This window comes from Hemicordylus capensis, chromosome 1 (genome assembly GCF_027244095.1).
Source record: "Hemicordylus capensis ecotype Gifberg chromosome 1, rHemCap1.1.pri, whole genome shotgun sequence".
In the NCBI taxonomy this organism is placed as follows: Eukaryota; Metazoa; Chordata; class Lepidosauria; order Squamata; family Cordylidae; genus Hemicordylus; species Hemicordylus capensis.
This window is the reverse complement of record NC_069657.1, coordinates 285908274-285914067: the sequence shown is the minus strand read 5'-3', so window position 1 is coordinate 285914067 and position 5794 is coordinate 285908274.

The following is a 5794-nucleotide window of genomic DNA, read 5'->3' as shown; positions in this document are numbered from 1 at the left end:
ATCATCACAATTATAACAAATTAAGGCTTGACTTATCTCGCTTTGCATGTAATGCGTCTGTCTCATATATCAGTTTCACCTTTTAATTTGCATTACTGAAATTAATGGACTTTTGCACGATATTCTAATTTTCCGAGTTTCACCTGTAAGCATAGGAATTACAAATACGTCTAATATGTGATTCCCCCCCCACATCCCTAATTTATAAATTAAGAAATTCAAGTGTATCAGGTATGGGGGGCAGAAAAACCATTTTTGAAGGAATTTTGCAACCACTGAAAGAAAATAATTCAACTAGAGGGGTCAGAATGATCGCAGTCATGGTATTCCATTAAGGGTAGTACACAGCCCCAGTTTTCTTCATGATGATGCCAAGAGAACATCTCCTCCTCCTGATAAAATAAGCCATAACCTCAGCAGAAGGGAAAGAAACTCTAGGAGGGAGAACAGTCATAGAAGAACACATCTGCTGTGTATTCTGAGCCATCACCTCCCAGGGAGATCAACAAACGACTTTTGCATTGTAAGTTCAAGGAGAGAACAATCAACAGCACAACACTCTCTGATGGATGAAGGGGAATATGACTAGAAGTCAGAGGTCATTAATAATCTAAGAGCACTAGAACACTGTCAAAGTCAAATTGCAGGGCATCCAAGTGGACAAATACAGGACTGTAGGACTTGAAGGTATTGCTCTGCACAGCTGTAGTTGTCCCATGTAAGATATGAGTTGTGTGTGGAACACAACACTCAAGATAAATCTTGTTCTAACATTTTCTCCAGGCTTATTTTATTTAGCTAGGCCCTGCCACAGATGCTGGAACATACAGGAGTACAGGATCTGACAAAGTTTAGCTACAGAAACAAAGGACACAGCTGAGGTATTCACTACAATGATGAAGCACTTTCCCTTCCTTAGATTCCTTCACCCCTCCTTGAAGAACAAAGGAAGGGGAGGTTTAAATGTGATGGAGAAGTCAGAACTCCTTTTTTAAAATTCAACAAAACTGTCTCATGACAGCATATTAGCTCAATACCTTTAAAAAAAGCAAACAAAATAGGTCTTTAACTGGCACCCGCTTCCATAATAGCTGCCAAAATTTACCTGTCCATAAAATTTACTGTCCCTCTAGATCTAAATTTTGTAGAATGTACCAAACACAATCTTATTTGCCTAAACTGGCTAGACCAGTGCCAAGTATTCAGCTCTGAACAGCTAATGCAAGCCATCAAGCATCCTCACAGTATACAGGAGGAGCAAGGCAATGATAACATCCACTGCCTGTTTGTAAGTTACAATGAGGAACTACATCCATTGTATGAGGGGAGAAAGAAACATGGTACCAGGTTAAGGAAGACAATATAGGGCCACTGCAAAATGCTTCCTCAGGGCTTGTACTAAAGCTAGCCATTTTGTAAAATACATTCAAATCCATGTCATGGTGTAGCCACAGCATAATGGTAAAGTATGTTGTGGTGATCAGCCACTGACCAGCCATTCCCCTCCCTTAATGAGTGAACCGGAAGTGAACCCTGTCCTGACTGACAGGCTGGTGAACTCCAGAGCTCAGCCAATCAGTACACCAGGTGGGTGGGACCTAGCAAGCCATGAGGAGGAAGAGAAGGTTCCTTTGTTAGTTGAAGCTGGCTGGGAGTGCAGAGAGAACATGTGGCCATGAGCTGCAGGAAAATCTCTCTGCAGGTCCAGGGAAAGCCAGGAGAGCAGGAAACTTGAACCCTCTACCATGGTTTTGGTGAGTTCAAGAAGGAAGCCAGGGCTTTGGGGCTTCTGGAAGTTAGTCTAGGGGAAAATGTGTTTAGTCAGACTGTGCATTAGACTTTTGTTTGCTTTGCATATCCCTGAAACCATTCTATTATTGTTTACCTGTAATGTAACTAAGTGAAGCCTGTGCCCATCCAGCTAGTGCATTGCAAAAGACTCTTGTAAGCTTTTTAAAGGTGCTTTTGCATTTTCTTACATCCATATTCTTTGCAACTGGGTAACCATGATTTTTAAAGTGTGCCACCCCATCATCATCTGGGGTGCTTTTTGAAGTATTTGTGTAGCCTGCTGAGTATGCCTTTTTCCTGTAACTAAAAACTGAGAGAGCCTCAGACAGAAGCTGTCTGTAGGATTTCAAATAAAGTTTCCCCCCACTTTTTGTTCTTTGCATTTTGCAAGCCTGAGTGGATTTTTAACTCAGGAAAAGGGGGCTTTTTCTCTGGTGCAACATGCCTCATACTTTCAGCAACCAGTGTTCCCTCTAAGGTGTGCACATGTGCCTGTGCTCACAACTTTTTTGATGTCCGCTCAGTTCATTTTCGATCTCTCAGGTTGAATCAGGAAGTCCCCACTCTGAATGCATGTGCACACACACTGTCTTGATACTGCCGCCCAGAACAAACTTATTCCGCACAAAGATGAAAAAAGAGAACACTGTCAGCAACTACCAGTTTTCTCACCACGTGTAGGTCTGCACATGGAAGGTTTTTGTATACATTTCCAGTAGGAAAAAGCCGTGTTTCTTTCGGATTTCCACCCAAGCCCGAGGGGGGGGGAGATTTAAACTGTCAATAATTGGAGGGAGGGCTGGGGTGGGGGCCTTGATCCTACCAAGATTATTGGAAAGTTTTGGGAGAAGTCTCTGTTTGGAAAGCATAGGGGGAATGATTCAGCATTTTCCTTCCCTTCACATGGGCTTGCTCTGAGACAAAGGCTTGTAATCCGCGACATATGTGTTGTCTAAAAAGGCCCTAATTTAATTCCTGGCAGATCTCTCCTTGAGACTTTGGGTTGCTGTTGCCAGCCAGAGTAGACAGTATTAAGCTAGACAGATCAATGGTTTGACTCCATACAAGGCGGCCTCACATTGTAAAGCTGCTCTAATGCTATTGCTAAAGAGCAAAGTTTGTGAAAATGAAAGAGACTCCCATGTGCTCAGCTTTTCAGACTACAGAACTGGCACACGCCACACACCCCAACTTAATAACGCTCCAATGCCAACTGGTGACTTGCAGGCCAACCTGCTTTGAAATCATAGCTTGGAAAAGGGGACACTCTCCTGCTCCTCAGGCTCTCATGTTGACCATAGACTACTGAGTTCTGTCACCACATATGTAATAGGGATGTGCATGGTCTGGCTTTAAGGGTGGGGGAAGGTGCACTTACCCCTCGACACTCCTTTAGCAAAGGCTCCTTTGGGGCAGCAGCATACCTCCCTGCTGCCCCATCTCCTCTTGTCCCAGAAGTATTTATGTATTTTTTACATTTATATTATATCCCACTCTTCTTCTGAGGAGCTCAGAGTGGTGTACATCCTCACAACAACCCTGTGAGGTTTGTTTTTGTTTGTTTTTACATTTTATATCCCGCTTTTCCTCCAAGGAGCCCAGAGCGGTGTACTACACACTTAAGTTTCTCTTTCACAACAACCCTGTGAAGTAGGTTAGGCTGAGAGCTACATGACTGGCCCTGAGTGAGTTTCATGGTTGAATGGAGATTCGAACTTGGGTCTTCCCGGTCCTAGTCCAATACTCTAACCCTTATGCCATGCTGGTGCACATGCATGTGCAGGGCATGTTCGCACGCACACCGCACTCATGCACGCCCAACATGCGTGAGCACGCGCACCAGGTACTTCTGGGAAAAGAGGAGATGGGGTGGCAGGGAGATATGCTGCCACCCCAAAGGAGCCTTTGCTAAAGGAGCACCAAGGGGGGGGGGAAAGCAGGAGGGAGGAATAATATGTGCACCCTCCCCTAACCTTAAAATCAGAACCCCCTCCCCACCCAGCCTTCGAGCCAGCCGGCTATTAAGAGGGCCTCCAAACGGGTTCGTGCACATCCCTATGTAATATCAGAACAAGGTATATGTGTGCACCATCAAAATATAAAGATCACATATATTCTTGCACCATTTAACAGCCAGCCTAAGAACCCTTCTCATTCCAACACTATTTGTTCATGCAATATAACACACAAATGACACTTTTGTATACTTGAACAGTAGCATCCCTGCGCTTTCTCTGCCTAGTCAAATATAAACCAAATGCCTTTTTGATTGCATCAAAAACTGCTTGAAACCAGTGGCACTGGGTATGTAGCACTTTACCTTCTAAATTTTATTACCGTGTCATTTGTTAACAAGAGCAGGGAGGGCTACAGCAAAGCAAAGCTCCTCCTACTGGCTGCCTGTTGTAACTACAGGCATTCCGCAACATGGTCATCAGGCTACACGAGCAGTCTAGTTATGAGTGGTAAAGGTCATTGTTTTCACCAGGACAGCCTAGGTAAAAAGCCTAGATGATGCTTGAAGAACTGGCTTGCGACTTGTAGCACAAGTGCCTTTAAAAACTGGCTTTTGTTTTCTAATGGTTATCTATTTTTTCAGTTTGTAACTGACCGCTGACCCTAAAGTTCCAAGCCAAAACACACAGCAGAACTACTCACACTTATATAAATCTAACTTAACTATTTTGTAGAAGTTGTTTCACAGTAGCAGCTAATTTGTTTTTGTAATTAGCGTATCAAACCTGTATGTTTTGTTGTTCCAGTGCTTTAAAAATGATCCATAGACAACAATGTTAGGTTAAAAAAATGCATCCGTCTATGATTCTTGAGATTCGAGTGTGACCCTTGCTATCTGAGGTGCATTTCAAAAGGCGACTCTGATATTCAGCAAGGGTAAAGCAACTATCTCTAGCCAACCCTAGCACAACACTTCTCCAATGGCTGTTGCTAGGGTCTACCTTGTGCTTATTTTTAGATGGTAGAACAGGGAATCTTTTTACTTCCTTTTCTATATGAACAGCTTTGTTGTTAAAAAGCAGTAAATACATATTTGTAACAACTGAAGCAGTTGTTGGACCATCCTTGCATCAAGAGAATGTAAGGGTTTGGTGTATATTATGGCTTACATCCCACTTAGTGCTGTGGTAGTGTAATGCAAGATATAAATCTCTAGATGGTTCGTGGTACTCCAGCATGTTGCACAACAGCAAGCAGAGCTTTTCTGGAATATGCACATTTCTGCAATGTCTTATATAAACATCTTCCACTAGTGCAAACGCTAATCTGGAACCAAGGCTCCTTTTTCTACACAATGTCCTCTCTAGTGCAACAGCATTATGCAAGTGCAGTACTAGTCTGAATGTAAACCAGTGCATTGCTTGTTAAATATCACCAATACAGGAAAACCTTGGTATTCATGGGGTTTTTGCTCCTGGCTAGTACCGTGGATACTGAAACAGTGGAAACAGAGTAAATGGGGCAACGGAATTGTGGAGGCTGGGTTTGGGGGTGGGGGGGAGGAGAGAAATCAGCCACAATTGATTGTGTGTGTTTAAGAAATTGGCTAAAAAACTGTCCCAAAACACACACACCACACAAGCATGACAAAGTGCCCTGCCGTGTTCCGTGGGTCCCCAGCAGTCCCTTAGTACCCCCCATGAGCCAAAAATTGGCCAAATAAGGCGGTTTCCCTCCCCCCTGTTTTGAAGAAATGAGCCATAAAACAACTCCCAAAGTCAAAATAATGGCTGGAATGGACCTCTGAGGTACTTTCCGGCCACGCCTGATCCGGGGAAACGGGGGTTTAACCCTTAACCAATTTTCTGTGTCCTCCCCCCCGCCCCAGCGTACCAAGGTCAAGTGTCTCTTACCATAGATACACGAAACCGCAATTAACGAGATTTTCTTGTATTGTGTATTAGTTGCCTGTTAGTGGACAAAAGGCCTAATATGTTTGTGAGAGTTGCCCTAAATCTTGACTATTGTAATTAAGCACACAGACTAC